This window comes from Pseudophryne corroboree, chromosome 2, assembly GCF_028390025.1.
Source record: "Pseudophryne corroboree isolate aPseCor3 chromosome 2, aPseCor3.hap2, whole genome shotgun sequence".
In the NCBI taxonomy this organism is placed as follows: domain Eukaryota; kingdom Metazoa; phylum Chordata; class Amphibia; order Anura; family Myobatrachidae; genus Pseudophryne; species Pseudophryne corroboree.
The window spans coordinates 543,779,330-543,797,007 of record NC_086445.1 but is presented as its reverse complement, the minus strand read 5'-3'; the positions used below and the strand labels follow the sequence as shown (position 1 = coordinate 543,797,007).

Here is a 17,678-nt window from a genome sequence, read left to right as displayed (position 1 = left end):
AACCTAACAATCCCAACCACAGTCTAACCCTAACACTGACATTCTGACAATGCCTACATGTCGCCTGTCAACATTCTGAGAATGTCAACAACATTGTCTATCAACATATTGACAATGTTGATATAACAACTGTAGAAGGTAAGTGTTTGGTGTTCGTGAACCCCTAGGCACTGGATAGAATGGAGGTACACAAGGTACTTGAATTTTTATATAAAAAAAAGGGGGGGGGGACAATATACAGTATGTGTGTATATATATATATATATATATATATATATAGGGGGGGGGCACACACCGCACACCCAGCACCCATTATTTGTGAAACTTACCCTCCGGAGTCCTGTGGCGGATCAGCAGTGCTGCAGGAATCACTGGGTAAATGGCGCGTGCCATTTTCCCTGTGTTTTGCGCATGCGGAGTAGGAAAAAAAAAATCACTGGGAAAATGGCTGCCGTGCCATTTTGCTGGAGATCTTCGCAATACATATATATGTATTTATTCCATCATTTGCCTCCACAAAGTGCTTGAACTGAGCACCAGCTGAGGAGTTGGTATTTGAGACTCACTTTATACTTCTAAGACACATTTTAACGAGATGCCATTTCATGCTGTACTTACTGTAGTTGAAAAACATGTTTGGTTTTTTGGGCGCATTCCAGTGGTGCAAGTGTGCGGGTACGGGTGGGTACGGCGTACCCTTAAGAATTTAGCCATGGGTACGCCATACCCACACCGACGGGCCGCCGCACCTCGCCGCTCCCTCCCTCTGCTGCTCACCGCCGCTTCCCGACGTTCACCGCCGCACCGCCGCTGATGTGAGGGGAGGAGAGCGCAGCCTGCGCCTCTCCTACCCCTCAGTGTCTTCGTTTAATTCAGCGCCGCCCGTGAGCCAATCAGAGCTCGCGGACCGGCAGCCAAGGCTGCCGGACTGCGAGCTTTGATTGGCTCACGGATCGGCGCTGAATTGAACAGACACAGCCGCACCCACCGCCCGCCGGACACTGAGGGAAGGAGAGGCGCAGGCTGCGCTCTCCTCCCCTCACACACAAGACAGCAGCGGTGAGCAGGGGAGCGCATACCTGGCACTGGGGGCATGTATATCTAGCAATGGAGGCATGTATACCTGGCACTGGGGGCATACCTGGCACTCGGGGCATGTATATCTGGCAATGGGGGCATGTATACCTGGCACTGGGGGCATGCCTGGCACTGGGGGCATGTATATCTGGCAATGGGGGCCTGTATACCTGGCACTGGGGGCATATCTGGCAAAGGGGGGACATGTGTATCTGGAACTGGGGGCATATCTGGCACTGGGGGCATACCTGGCACTGGGGGCATACCTGGTACTGGGAGCATATCTGGCAAAGGGGGGACATGTGTATCTGGCACTGGGGGCATATCTGGCACTGGGGGCATATCTGGCAATGGGGGCATGTATACCTGGCACTGGGGGCATATCTGGCACAGGGGGCATATCTGGCACTGGGGGGACATGTGTATCTGGCACTGGGGGCATATCTGGCATTGGGGGCATATCTGGCAATGGGGGCATGTATACCTGGCACTGGGGCATATCTGGCACTGGGGGCATATCTGGCAAAGGGGGGACATGTGTATCTGGCACTGGGGGCATGTATACCTGGCACTGGGGGCATATCTGGCAATGGGGGCATATCTGGCAAAGGGGGGACATGTGTATCTGGCACTGGGGACATGTGGCACTGCGGGGACATGTGTATCTGGCACTGGGGGCATATGTGGCACTGCGGAAATATGTGTATCTGGCACTGGGGGGCATGTATATCTAGCACTGGGGGATATCTGGCAATGGGGGGACATGTGTATCTGGCACTGGGGCATATCTGACACTGAGGGCATATCTGGCACTGGGGGGGACATGTGTATCTGGCACTGGGGGGACATGTGTATCTTGCACTGGGGGCATATCTGGCACTGGGGGGACATGTGTATCTGGCACTGGGGGCATTTCTGTATCTGGCACTGGGGGCATATCTGGCACTGTGGGTGCATTTCTGTATCTGGCACTGGGGGCAATGTATATCTGACACAGTGGGGGCATTTGTGCATCTGGCACTGTGGGGCAATGTGTATCTGGCACTGAAGCAATGTGTATCTGGCACTCTGGGGGCATTTGTGTATCTGGCACAGTGAAGCAATGTATATCTGGCACAGTGAAGCAATGTATATCTGGCACTGTGGGGCAATGTATATCTGTAACTGTGGGGCAATGTATATCTGGCACTGTGAAGCAATGTGTATCTGGCACTGTGGGGCAATGTATATCTGGCACTGTGGGGCAATGTATATCTGGCACTGTGGGGCAATGTATATCTGGCACTGTGGGGCAACTTGTATCTGGCACTATTGTGGTCATATGTGTATCTGCCCCTCCCCCCATATGTGTATCACGCCCCCATTTTCCTTGGTCACGCCCCATGCGACACTTGGCCACACCCATTTTTAGCGCGCGTGCCGAAGGCGCGTGCACGCAGTACCTGTAAGACATTTTTTCTACTTGCACCACTGGCGCATTCCAAGCACATCTAATAAAAACAGTACTAATTTCCTTTCTCATTATTAAATGTAGCCAAGAATAAGGATAAACCAAGCAGTATCTTTGGGAAAAAAAAAACAAAAACTTGAATGTAATAAAAGTGGTGATTCTAAGTTGTTACACTTTTGTACAATTCAGTTTTTACCGCCATTATTAATGTATATCTTTTGGCCACCGGTGATATATGAAAAATGTACTTTAGTGAACTGTAATATAATTATAATGCAAGTATTGTAGAGAATATTAAGAATTTTTTTTGAGTAATTGCTGCACTCACCAGTTGCAGCTATGATGCACAGTAGGCCAGACCTAATTCATTTTTTTAAAGAAATAAAAGCGTATACACACACACACTAATAAAACCGATTACAGTTTCATGAAAAATATAATAACCTGCATATATGAGGGTGAGCCTAGCAGTTACATTGTAATAAGATGGCGCCTTTTTCATTATTAATTACCGTAAATATTATTTGAATTGAGATCGCTCTAAAAGACAAAAAAGTGGAATCATCTCTATGGAACATATGCATCAGCAAAAGCTTAAAGCAGGCTGTAAAAATATCACTCTTAACAAAATCTTTCATGGAGACTGGCTCGTATAAGCCACAGTCTGATTTGGTCTTCGGTTCCTCATACTAAAAAAATAAAATAAAAAAATAAAATAAAAATAGGGTTTGAATTACCTACCAATAAATCCTTTTCTCGTAGTCCGTAGGGGGATACTGGGAATCCATTTAGTACCATGGGGTATAGACGGGTCCACTAGGAGCCATTGGCACTATAGAAGTTTGATTAGGTGTGCTGGCTCCTCCCTCTATGCCCCTCCTACCAGACTCGGTCTAGTAAACTGTGCCCAAGGAGATGGACATACTTTGAGAGAAGGATATAGAAAAGGAAAGTGGTGAGATTTCAAACCAGCACAACCATAACAAGAGGAAAGCCATGCTAACCAAAACTTGTAAACAGGAACAGTAGCAGCTGAACCGAACAACATTACTTGACCAAGTAACAGTGCAGGGAGAACGAAGTACCGGGCAGGCACCCAGTATCCCCTACGGACTACGAGAAAGGATTTACCGGTAGGTAATTAAAATCCTATTTTCTCTTACGTCCTAGAGGATACTGGGGTCCATTTAGTACCATGGGGGAAGTACCAAAGCTCCCAAACCGGGTGGGAGAGTACTGAGGTTCCTGCAGAACCGACTGACCAAACTGAAGGTCCTCAGATGCCAAGGTATCGAACTTGTAAAACTTAGCAAACATGTTCGACCTCGACCAAGTAGCTGCTCGGCAGAGCTGTAAACCGAGACACCCCAGGCAGCCGCCCAAGAGGAAACATCCGACTGTCACGATCCGGGTATCTGGACGCCATTTCTTACCCATCAGATGCCTCCTAAGGCTGGCTCAGCGCTCCAGGACCGGATCCCATCTGTTATCCTGATGTGTACATTCCTGTATCCTCTCCTGTCTCTCTGAGACGCTGTCACAGTAACGCCATATTACATCTGGCGTGGCGTCTCCCGCGGCCTCCGCCGCCGTCCCTGAGCTTCTGCATGCAGAGTGTCAGAGTGGCGATTACGTCAGCCGCGGCCTCCGCTGTGTCCGCGTGGTTGGATGTGCACTTGTCAGCCTGGCGTCTCCTGTCTCCAGTGGCCGGCGCCGCCATTACTGTTTTCATTACCACATGGATTACAAACCAAACTTCCCTCCAAGTGTCTGCATGGGCGCAGCCATCTTGGATTCTGTCAGCTGATCATTTCCTCCAATCTGTTGTCAGTATTGTTAATCTGCATAATTGCCTAGCCAATCCCTTCCTTGCTGCAGGTATAAATACACTGTGCCTGAGCAAGGAAGGCGTCAGTGCTTTGGTTGTCAAACCTAGGGGGAAATTTACTAAGCTCCCGATTTTGACCGAGATGCCGTTTTTTCATCAAAGTGTCATCTCGGTAATTTACTAAGCACTAATCACGGCAGTGATGAGGGCATTCGTAATTTTTTGCAAGTTCAGGTAAAAGATTACGAATGAATACACCATCGGTCAAAACGCGGCTGTTTAAGTATGAATCTCGGTCATTTACTAAGAAGTGCAAAGCAAAAAAAGAACAAACACTGCCGTGAAAAATTACAACTCGTAAAAAAGTGCTAAAAAAAAACAGACCTTTTTTTTTTATTCGTGATTGGATAGGCATGCACGGAATCATGAGATCCGTGCATGTATATCAGTGGGAAGGGGTGGGAAAGTCCTTATTTTTTTAAAAAAAATTGCGTGGGGTCCCCCCTCCTAAGCATAACCAGCCTCGGGCTCTTTGAGCCGATCCTGGTTGCAGAAATATGGGGGGAAAAATGACAGGGGTTCCCCCATATTTAAGCAACCAGCATCGGGCACTGCGCCTGGTCCTGGTCCCAAAAATACGGGGGACAAAAAGAGTAGGGGTCCCCCATATTTTTAAAACCAGCACCGGGCTCCACTAGCTGGACAGATAATGCCACAGCCGGGGGTAACTTTTATATAGTGCCCTGCGGCCGTGGCATCAAAAATCCAACTAGTCACTCCTGGCCGGGGTACCCTGGGGGAGTGGGGACCCCTTCAATCAAGGGGTCACCCCCCCCCCAGCCACCCAAGGGCCAGGGGTGAAGCCCGAGGCTGTCCCCCCCCATCCAATGGGCTGCGGATGGGGAGGCTGATAGCCTTTGTTGTAAAAGAAAAGATATTGTTTTTAGTAGCAGTACTACAAGGCCCAGCAAGCCTCCCCCGCATGCTGGTACTTGGAGAACCACAAGTACCAGCATGCGGCGGAAAAACTGGCCCGCTGGTACCTGTAGTACTACTACTAAAAAAATACCCAAAAAAAGACAAGACACACACACCGTGAAAGTATAATTTTATTACATACATACACACATACATACATACTTACCTTAAGTTCCCACGCAGGTCGGTCCTCTTCTCCAGTAGAATCCAAGGGGTACCTGTTGAAGAAATTATACTCACGAGATCCAGGGGTCCAGGCTCCTCGGGAAATCCAGGGGTAATCCACGTACTTGAAAAAAAAAAAAAAACGGTGTCCCGACCACGAACTGAAAGGGGACCCATGTTTGCACATGGGTCACCTTTCCACGAATGCCAGAAACCCACTTTGACTTCTGTCTAAGTGGGTTTCTGCAGCCAATCAGGGAGCGCCACGTTGTAGCACTCTCCTGATCAGCTGTGTGCTCTTGTCCTCACTGACAGGCAGCACACGGCAGTGTTACAATGTAGCGCCTATGCGCTACATTGTAACCAATGATGGGAACTTTCAGCTCAGCGGTGACGTCACTTTAGGTCAACCGCAGGGCAGAAAGTTCCCATCATTGGTTACAATGTAGCGCATAGGCGCTACATTGTAACACTGCCGTGTGCCGCCTGTCAGTGAGGACAGGAGCACACAGCTGATCAGGAGAGTGCTACAACGTGGCACTCCCTGATTGACTTCTGTCTAAGTGGGTTTCTTCAGCCAATCAGGGAGTGCCACGTTGTAGCACTCTCCTGATCAGCTGTGTGCTCCTGTCCTCACTGACAGGCGGCACACGGCAGTGTTACAATGTAGCGCCTATGCGCTACATTGTAACCAATGATGGGAACTTTCTGCCCTGCGGTTGACCTAAAGTGACGTCACCGCTGAGCTGAAAGTTCCCATCATTGGTTACAATGTAGCGCATAGGCGCTACATTGTAACACTGCCGTGTGCTGCCTGTCAGTGAGGACAAGAGCACACAGCTGATCAGGAGAGTGCTACAACGTGGCGCTCCCTGATTGGCTGCAGAAACCCACTTAGACAGAAGTCAAAGTGGGTTTCTGGCATTCGTGGAAAGGTGACCCATGTGCAAACATGGGTCCCCTTTCAGTTCGTGGTCGGGACACCGTTTTGTTTTTTTTGTCAAGTACGTGGATTACCCCTGGATTTCCCGAGGAGCCTGGACCCCTGGATCTCGTGAGTATAATTTCTTCAACAGGTACCCCTTGGATTCTACTGGAGAAGAGGACCGACCTGCGTGGGAACTTAAGGTAAGTATGTATGTATGTGTGTATGTATGTAATAAAATTATACTTTCACGGTGTGTGTGTCTTGTCTTTTTTTGGGTATTTTTTTAGTAGTAGTACTACAGGTACCAGCGGGCCCGTTTTTCCGTCGCATGCTGGTACTTGTGGTTCTCCAAGTACCAGCATGCGGGGGAGGCTTGCTGGGCCTTGTAGTACTGCTACTAAAAACAATATCTTTTCTTTTACAACAAAGGCTATCAGCCTCCCCATCCGCAGCCCATTGGATGGGGGGGGACAGCCTCGGGCTTCACCCCTGGCCCTTGGGTGGCTGGGGGGGGGGACCCCTTGATTGAAGGGGTCCCCACTCCCCCAGGGTACCCCGGCCAGGGGTGACTAGTTGGATTTTTGATGCCACGGCCGCAGGGCACTATATAAAAGTGACCCCCGGCTGTGGCATTATCTGTCCAGCTAGTGGAGCCCGGTGCTGGTTTTAAAAATACGGGGGACCCCTACTCTTTTTGTCCCTCGTAATTTTGGGACCAGGACCAGGCGCAGAGCCCGATGCTGGTTGCTTAAATATGGGGGAACCCCTGTCATTTTTTTCCCCATATTTCTGCAACCAGGATCGGCTCAAAGAGCCCGAGGCTGGTTATGCTTAGGAGGGGGGACCCCACGCATTTTTTTTGGGGATTTTACATTGTTTAATTAAAAAAAAAAAAATAAGAACCCCAGCACGGATCACACAGATCCGGCCGAGATTGATTGTAAAAAAAAAACGGCAGTGTTTTGCTAATCACTGCCGTAAAAATAGTTAAAAAAAACGAATGACATCGACATCGGAAGAAAAGAAAAACCCGAATACGACAGCTTAGTAAATCCATCGTAATCAATTCAAAAAGTTGCAATTTTACACTGTCGATGTCATTCGTGATTGAACTTTGACCTGAATCTGGAAAATACGAATCTTAGTAAATTTACCCCCTAGTTCCTGTTTGTCTCTCTCCTGTGATTGTCTTCCAGGTTCCAGCTCCTGTCTCAAGACTTCCACCATAGAGACCCGCACCAGCATTCCACCTGCGGTGTAGCCTGACTCTCCAATCCATTGTGGATTCATCTGTTTCCAGCTACACCATTACCTGCTTCCAGCTCAGCTTTCAGCAGAGTACAGCTTCCCTTAAAGGGCCGGTGTCCTTTCTACACTTTACCACTCTCCACCGGTATTATTATTTCTCCGCTCTCAAGTTCTACATTTCAGTTCATATTTCATCGCTCCCAAGTTCATTTATTATTTAACTGGTTCCAGCCAGTATCCACTCCGTGCTAACAACAGTCTGGTTCCAGCCAGTATCCACAGCAGCTGTTTTACCTTCAGCAACCCAGCTTTTCCTGGAACACCAGCTGGCACAATCCTGGGTTATCTCCATTGCTACAGTCGGGCCTGGTAAGGACTTTCCATCTAGAAGATCATAAGAACTATCTCACACTACCAGTGCCCTGTGGCTCCTGCCATCCTGTAGTACCCAGGAACTGTATTTATTATTTGCTGACCTTTACGTTTTCTTTTACTGCTGCTGTGTTGCGGAGTTGTCATAATAAACATCATTGACTTTTACCCAAGTTGTCGTGGTCACGCCTTCGGGCAGTTATTATTCATGTTACTTACATGTCCAGGGGTCTGATACAACCTCCCAGGTTCCGGTACATCTCAGCCCCTACAACTGAGGCTGCCTCCCGTCAGCTCAGGCCCTCAGTTGTGACAGTAAGCACTGACCTAATGAATCCAGCCGGAGACCAGGATCAAGCGGCCAGGCCGATGCAAGAACTGGCAGCCCGACTAGATCAGGAGGCTGCACAGGGCCACATCATCCGCTGTCTCCAGGATCTCTCTACTCGGCTGGATGGGATTCAGACAACTCTCCGTGGATCAGGCGCATCTGGTGCGTCAACCACAGTGACTCCAGCTATAACCCCACCCACCTTACCCATTTCTGCTCCACGTCTTCATCTTCCAACGCCAGCAAAATTTGACGGATCTCCAAGATTCTGCAGGGGATTTCTCAACCAGTGTGAGATTCAGTTTGAGCTACAACCTGGCAATTTTCCCAGTGACCGTACAAAAATTGCCTACATCATCTCTCTTCTCAGTGGCTCCGCCCTTGACTGGGCATCACCGTTATGGGAGAGGTCCGACACCCTGCTATCTTCTTACACTGCATTCGTGTCAACATTCAGGCGCATCTTCGACGAGCCAGGCCGGGTAACCTCAGCTTCATCCGAGATTCTCCGTTTACGCCAGGGGTCACGTACTGTAGGACAATATCTGATACAGTTCCAGATCCTGGCATCCGAACTGGCATGGAACGACGAGGCCCTGTATGCTGCATTCTGGCATGGCTTATCTGAGCTTATTAAAGATGAGTTAGCTACCAGAGACTTACCTTCTAAGTTAGATGAGCTCATCTCACTCTGCACGAAAGTTGATTTACGTTTCAGAGAGAGAGCAACTGAGCGTGGAAGATCATCTGCTCCAAAATCTTCTGCTCCTCCTCCTCGTCAACTGTCACCATCTAAAGATGAGCCCATGCAAATTGGCCGTTCCCGTTTAACTCCTGCTGAGCGCCGAAGACGTCTCTCTGAGTCTCTTTGTCTTTACTGTGCAGCTCCGTCTCACACCATCAATGCCTGTCCCGAACGTCCGGGAAAACTCCAAACCCTAGCTCGCCCAGGAGAGGGCCGGCTAGGAGTAATGATCTCCTCTCCATCTCCTCATGATTGTAATCTCCCAGTCTCGCTTCAAGTTGCTCAACGTTATCGGAACGTCATTGCTCTCCTTGATTCCGGAGCAGCTGGGAACTTTATTACTGAAGCCTATGTTAAACGGTGGTCCCTACCCACCGAGAGACTTCCTTCCTCCTTTTCCTTAACTGCCGTGGATGGCAGTAAAATTTTTGATACTGTTATTGCTCTAAGGACTCTACCAGTTCGTCTGAGAGTGGGAGTTCTTCATTCCGAACTTATTTCACTTTTAGTGATTCCAAGAGCCACACATCCTGTGGTCCTGGGCCTTCCATGGCTCCGTCTTCACAATCCTACAATTGATTGGACGACTACGCAAATCCTGGCATGGGGTTCCTCCTGTGCAGAGACATGTTTGTTTAAAGTATTGCCTGTCTGTTCTTCCTCCCCCAGGTCGTCTGATGTTCCACCTCCTCCATATCAAGATTTCACGGATGTGTTCAGTAAAGCTTCTGCTGATATCCTTCCTCCTCATAGAGAATGGGACTGCCCGATTGATCTCGTTCCAGGGAAGGTTCCACCTCGAGGCCGAACTTATCCGTTGTCTCTGCCTGAGACGCATTCTATGGAGGAATACATTAAAGAGAACCTAGCAAAGGGGTTCATTCGACCTTCTTCTTCCCCAGCCGGCGCAGGCTTCTTTTTTGTAAAAAAGAAAGATGGTGGTCTGCGGCCGTGCATCGACTACAGAGGTTTGAACGACATTACCATCAAGAACCGTTATCCTTTACCCCTGATTACTGAGCTCTTTGACAGAGTTAGCGGAGCTACCATCTTTACAAAGCTGGACTTGCGAGGTGCATACAATCTCATCCGGATCCGTGAGGGTGACGAGTGGAAGACCGCCTTTAACACCCGTGACGGACATTATGAGTACCTCGTCATGCCCTTCGGATTGAGCAATGCTCCAGCTGTCTTCCAGCATTTTGTCAATGAGATCTTCAGAGACATTCTATACCGTCATGTCGTGGTCTATCTAGACGATATCCTCATTTTTGCCAACGATTTAGAGGAACATCGTTTTTGGGTTAAAGAGGTTCTGTCCCGTCTCCGTGTCATTCATCTCTATTGCAAATTAGAAAAATGCATCTTTGAAGTCAAGTCCATTCCGTTTCTAGGGTACATTGTGTCCGGTTCCGGACTAGAGATGGATCCTGAGAAACTACAAGCAATTCAGAATTGGCCGGTACCCTTAACCCTCAAAGGGGTCCAGAGGTTCTTAGGGTTCGCCAATTATTACCGAAAGTTTATACGAGACTTTTCCACCATTGTGGCGCCTATTACTGCTTTCACCAAGAAGGGTGCTAACCCGTCCAAGTGGTCTGAAGAAGCCATGCAAGCTTTTCATCTTTTAAAACAGAGGTTCATCTCTGCGCCTGTCCTGAAACAGCCTGACATCGACTCTCCTTTCATCCTAGAGGTGGATGCCTCCTCCGTTGGAGTAGGAGCGGTGTTATCTCAGAGGGCTAAAGATGGCCATTTACATCCTTGCAGTTTCTTCTCCCGGAAGTTCTCCCCAGCTGAGCGCAACTATGCCATTGGCGACCAGGAGTTGCTAGCCATCAAGCTCGCTCTAGAAGAGTGGAGGTATCTGTTGGAGGGAGCTTCTCATTTAATCACCATACTTACAGACCACAAGAACCTTTTATACCTGAAGGGCGCACAATGTCTCAACCCTCGTCAGGCCAGATGGGCACTTTTCTTTTCCAGGTTCGACTTTAAACTCCAGTTCTGTCCGGGCTCTCAGAATCGCAAGGCCGATGCCCTTTCCCGCTCATGGGAGCAAGAAAATGAGTCAGAGTCTTCAGACAAGCATCCTATTATAAATCCGTTGGCATTCTCCACGGTAGGGATGGACTCTATGCCCCCATCAGGGAAAAGTTTTGTGAAGCCGATGCTAAGGAAGAAGCTCATGCATTGGGCCCATGCTTCCCGTTTTGCCGGACATACAGGTATCCAAAAAACCCTGGAGTTTATCTCTAGGTCCTATTGGTGGCCAACTCTGAAAAAAGACGTCCTGGAGTTTATTGCATCTTGCCCAAAGTGTGCCCAACATAAAGTATCCCGCCAGTCGCCTGCGGGGCAACTGGTTCCACTATCCGTTCCCCGTCGACCATGGACCCACTTGTCGATGGATTTCATTACAGACTTACCCATGTGCAACAAGTTCAATACCATCTGGGTGGTAGTTGACCGGTTCACCAAGATGGCACACTTCATTCCTCTCACCGGTCTTCCGTCAGCTTCCAAGTTGGCTCAAGTATTCATACAAGAGATCTTCCGACTCCACGGTCTTCCTGAAGAAATTATCTCAGATCGAGGAGTTCAATTCACAGCCAAATTCTGGCGAAGTTTATGTCAAGTCCTCCAAGTCAAGCTAAAGTTTTCCACGGCTTACCATCCTCAGACCAATGGTCAAACCGAGAGGGTGAATCAGGACTTGGAGGCCTTCCTCCGCATCTATGTGTCCTCCTCTCAAGATGACTGGGTTCAATTACTTCCCTGGGCCGAGTTCTGTCATAACAACCAGTATCATTCTTCATCTGCTTCAACACCATTCTTCACTAACTTTGGATTCCACCCTAAAGTCCCTGAGTTCCAACCGCTTCCAGCAACTTCGGTTCCCGCAGTGGATATCACCTTGCATCAGTTTGCCAATATCTGGAAGAGCGTACGATCAGCTCTGCTCAAGGCATCGTTCAGGTACAAGAAGTTTGCGGATAAGAAGCGTCGAGCAGTTCCTGCTCTCAAGGTGGGTGATCGGGTATGGTTATCCACAAAGAATTTGAGGTTAAGAGTTCCCAGTATGAAGTTTGCACCTCGCTATATCGGTCCTTTCAAGATTGAACAAGTCATCAATCCTGTTGCTTACAGACTCCAGTTGCCTCCCTTCTTAAAAATACCCAGGACATTCCATGTTCCCCTGTTGAAACCGCTGATCTTGAATCGGTTTCATTCCTCACTTCCTCCAACTCCGAAAGTCCAAACTCAACGAGGCGTTGAGTATGAAGTGGCCAAGATCCTGGACTCACGTCACCGTTACGGTCAACTACAATATCTTATTGACTGGAAGGGTTATGGTCCTGAGGAACGGTCGTGGACCAATGCTTCTGATGTCCATGCTCCTGCCTTGGTCCGGAGATTCCATTCCAAGTTTCCTCAAAAGCCAAAGAAGTGTCCTGGGGCCACTCCTAAAGGGGGGGGTGCTGTCACGATCCGGGTATCTGGACGCCATTTCTTACCCATCAGATGCCTCCTAAGGCTGGCTCAGCGCTCCAGGACCGGATCCCATCTGTTATCCTGATGTGTACATTCCTGTATCCTCTCCTGTCTCTCTGAGACGCTGTCACAGTAACGCCATATTACATCTGGCGTGGCGTCTCCCGCGGCCTCCGCCGCCGTCCCTGAGCTTCTGCATGCAGAGTGTCAGAGTGGCGATTACGTCAGCCGCGGCCTCCGCTGTGTCCGCGTGGTTGGATGTGCACTTGTCAGCCTGGCGTCTCCTGTCTCCAGTGGCCGGCGCCGCCATTACTGTTTTCATTACCACATGGATTACAAACCAAACTTCCCTCCAAGTGTCTGCATGGGCGCAGCCATCTTGGATTCTGTCAGCTGATCATTTCCTCCAATCTGTTGTCAGTATTGTTAATCTGCATAATTGCCTAGCCAATCCCTTCCTTGCTGCAGGTATAAATACACTGTGCCTGAGCAAGGAAGGCGTCAGTGCTTTGGTTGTCAAACCTAGTTCCTGTTTGTCTCTCTCCTGTGATTGTCTTCCAGGTTCCAGCTCCTGTCTCAAGACTTCCACCATAGAGACCCGCACCAGCATTCCACCTGCGGTGTAGCCTGACTCTCCAATCCATTGTGGATTCATCTGTTTCCAGCTACACCATTACCTGCTTCCAGCTCAGCTTTCAGCAGAGTACAGCTTCCCTTAAAGGGCCGGTGTCCTTTCTACACTTTACCACTCTCCACCGGTATTATTATTTCTCCGCTCTCAAGTTCTACATTTCAGTTCATATTTCATCGCTCCCAAGTTCATTTATTATTTAACTGGTTCCAGCCAGTATCCACTCCGTGCTAACAACAGTCTGGTTCCAGCCAGTATCCACAGCAGCTGTTTTACCTTCAGCAACCCAGCTTTTCCTGGAACACCAGCTGGCACAATCCTGGGTTATCTCCATTGCTACAGTCGGGCCTGGTAAGGACTTTCCATCTAGAAGATCATAAGAACTATCTCACACTACCAGTGCCCTGTGGCTCCTGCCATCCTGTAGTACCCAGGAACTGTATTTATTATTTGCTGACCTTTACGTTTTCTTTTACTGCTGCTGTGTTGCGGAGTTGTCATAATAAACATCATTGACTTTTACCCAAGTTGTCGTGGTCACGCCTTCGGGCAGTTATTATTCATGTTACTTACATGTCCAGGAGTCTGATACAACCTCCCAGGTTCCGGTACATCTCAGCCCCTACAACTGAGGCTGCCTCCCGTCAGCTCAGGCCCTCAGTTGTGACACCGACCTAGTAGAGTGGGCTTGAACAGATTTCTGAAGCGGCAAACCTGCCATGGTATAAGCATGCTGGATAGTGAGCCTGATCCAGAGTGCAATAGACTGCTTCGAAGCAGGACACCCAATGTTATTGGGATCATAAAGAACGAACAGCAAGTCCGATTTCTGTGACGAGTTGTTCTCTTAACATAGACTTTTCAAAGTGCCTACAACATCCAAAGACTTTGAACTCTCTTGGTCTGCGTGATACTGCCCTCTCCTGGCTGTCCTCCTACCTCTCTGATCGTTCCTTCTCTGTCTCCTCTCATGATGCTACCTCCCCCCCACTTCCACTAACTGTTGGTGTCCCCCAAGGCTCTGTTCTTGGTCCTCTCCTTTTCTCTCTCTATACGTCCTCTTTAGGTGAACTCATTAGTTCTTTTAACTTCCAATATCACCTCTATGCTGATGACACTCAAATCTACCTCTCCTCCCCTGATCTCTCCACGGCTCTCCTCACTCGTACCTCAAACTGTCTTTCTGCTATCTCTTCCTGGATGTCTCAGCGCTTTCTTAAACTCAACATGTCTAAGACTGAGCTGATCATCTTCCCACCATCCCGCACAGCCTCACCTCCCACAATCTCATTATCCATTGATGGCACAACTATCTCCCCTAGCCCCCAAGTACGCTGTCTTGGCGTAATCCTTGACTCCTCCCTCTCCTTCAAACCACACATTCAGCACCTCTCACAAACCTGTCATTTTCATCTCAAAAACATTTCTAGAATCAGACCTTTTCTCACACAGGATGCCACTAAGATCATTATTCACTCACTGATTATTTCCAGACTGGACTACTGTAATCTCCTCTTAACTGGTCTCCCTGACAATCACCTCTCTCCACTCCAATCTATCCTCAATGCTGCTGCCCGGCTCATCTTCCTCACCAAACGCACTACGTCTACCTCCCCCCTCCTACAGGCCCTCCACTGGCTTCCCTTCCCTTTCAGAATCCAATTCAAACTTCTCACACTCACTTACAAAGCACTCACCCACTCCTCTCCCATCTACATTTCTGACCTTATCTCCCTTTACTCTCCCACCCGTCCTCTTCGCTCTGCTAATGCACGCCGTCTCTCCTGTCTTCTGATTACTTCCTCCCACTCCTATCTCCAAGATTTTTCACGTGCTGCTCCATTTCTCTGGAATTCTTTACCTCTCCCCCTCAGACTCTCCACCTCTCTACAAAACTTCAAACGGGGTCTTAAGACCCATTTCTTTACCAAACCTAGCCAAATCTCAACATAACCCTCTGTTCCACGCTCTCTATGTACCCCATCTGTGTCATCCCTGTCTGTCTACCCCTCCCCTTAGAATGTAAGCTCTCACGAGTAGGGCCCTCTTCCCTCATGTGCTTATACTTTTCTTACTTTAATAATCCTCAACTGCCCAGATCCCACAGTTTTTTGACCACCTGGAACTTATCTCTGTTTACTGGTGTAGTTATGCTTAGTTGCCCTGTACTTGTCCTATATTGTATTCAACTGTAAGTCACTTTTCCTGTTTTTTATGTGCATTTGTACTCTGTAATCGGGCGCTGCGGAACCCTTGTGGCGCCATATAAATAAAGGATAATAATAATAATAATAATAATAGGTGTCTGTAACAACCGGAACCACAATTGGTTGGTTAATGTGAAACGCGGACACCACCTTAAGAAATTGCTGACGAGTCCTGAGTTCAGCTCTGTCCTCATGGAAATTAGGTAGGGGCTCTTGTAAGACAATGCCCCCAACTCCAACACATGTCTTGCTGAAGCCAATGCCAACAGAGTGACGGTCTTCCACGCAAGATACTTTACGTCTACCTCCTGTAATGGTTCAAACCAGTCCGATTGGAGGAACTGCAGCACCAAATTGAGATCCCAAGGTGCCATGGAAGGCACAAAGGGAGGTTGGATATGAAGAACGCCTTTCAAGAATGTCTGGACCTCAGGGAAAGAAGCCAATTGTTTCTAAAAGAAGATAGACAAGGCCGAAATCTGGACTTTTATGGAGCCTAGACGTAGGACCACATCCACTCCAAACTGCAGAAAAAGCAAGAAACATCCCAGATGAAATTCCACCGCAGAATATTGTCTGCTCTCACGCCAAGAGACATATTTCCTCCAGATACGGTGGTAATGTTTAGACGTTACCCCCTTCCTGGCTTGGATCATAGGGGGTAATTCTGAGTTGATCGCAGCAGGAACTTTGTTAGCAGTTGGGCAAAACCATGTGCACTGCAGGGGAGGCAGATATAACATGTGCAGAAAGAGTTAGATTTGGGTGTGGTGTGTTCAATCTGCAATCTAAATTGCAGTGTAAAAATAAAGCAGCCAGTATTTACGCTGCACAGAAACAAAATAACCCACCCAAATCTAACTATCTCTGCACATGTTATATCTGTCTCCCCTGCAGTGCACATGGTTTTGCCCAACTGCTAACAAAGTTCCTGCTGCGATCAACTCAGAATTACCCCCATAGTCGGGATGACCTTCTCAGGAATCCCTCTCCTGGCTAGAATCAGCCGTTCAACGTCCATGCCGTTAAACGTAGCCGCAGTAAGTCTTGATAGATGAACAAGCCCCCTTGCAGAAGATCCTCACGAAAAGATAGAGGCCATAGATCTTCGAGTAGCATCTCGAGAAGATCCACATACCAGGCCCTTCGTGGCCAGTCTGGAGCAATGAGGATTGCTTGAACCTTTTCCCTTTTTATTCTTTTTAGAATTCTTGGGATCAGAGGAAGTGGAGAAAACACGTACACCAGCTGGTAGACCCACGGAGTTGTCAGAGCGTCTACCGCCACTGCTTGTGGGTCTCTCGACCTGGAACAATATCGCTTGAGCTTCTTGTTGAGTCGAGAGGCCATCATGTCGATTTGTGGATATCCCCACCAACGTGTTAACCACTGGAACACCTCCGGGTGAAAGCCCCATTCCCCCAGGTGCAGGTAGTGTCTGCCGAGGAAGTCTGATTCCCAGTTGTCTACTCCTGGGATGAAGACCACCGACAACGTCACTGCGTGCTCTTCCGCCCAGAGGAGAATTTTTGACACCTCTGATATTACGGCTCTGCTTTTCGTTCCACCCTGTCGGTTTATGTATATCACTGCCGTCACGTTGTCCGACTGGACCTGAATGACCCAATTCTGAAAAAAAGATGAGGCCTGCAGAAGGGCGTTGTAGGCAGCCCCGAGTTCCAGGATGTTTATTGGAAGGATGATTTCCTGACTTGACCACCTTCCTTGAAACTGCACCCCCTGGGTGACTGCCCCCAACCTCTGAAGCTTGCGTCTGTGGTTAGCAGAATCCAATTCTGAATCCCGAACATCCGGCCCTCGACTAGATGAGAAGTCTGTAGCCACCACAGGAGGGAGATCCTGGCTTTTGGGGGACAGACAAAGCCTCTGGTGCATGTGAAGATGCGATCTGGACCATTTGTCCAACAGATCCAGCTGGAAGGGCCTCGCATGAAACCTTCCGAACTGAATTGCTTCGTAAGAAGCCACCATTTTCCCCAGAAGGCGTATGCAGAGATGCACTGAGATTCAGGTTGGCTTCAAGACAGCCTGAACCATCGACTGGATTACGATTGCCTTTTCCAAGGAAGGAATACTTTCTGAGACTCCGTGTCCAGTATCATCCCCAGGAACTGAAGCCTCTGCGTTGGTTCTAGGTGAGTTTTTGGAAGGTTCAGATCCACCCATGATCCAGAAGTAGTCTGGTTGAGAGGGAAATGTTCT

General features: G+C 48.7%; 1 protein-coding gene across 2 annotated transcripts in view; it reads right to left on the bottom strand.

Moving 5' to 3' along the window:
• LOC135034908 (ultra-long-chain fatty acid omega-hydroxylase-like) overlaps positions 1–17,678 on the bottom strand; it is a 106,179-nt gene that overhangs the window by 77,117 nt on the left and 11,384 nt on the right. The window lies entirely within an intron of this gene.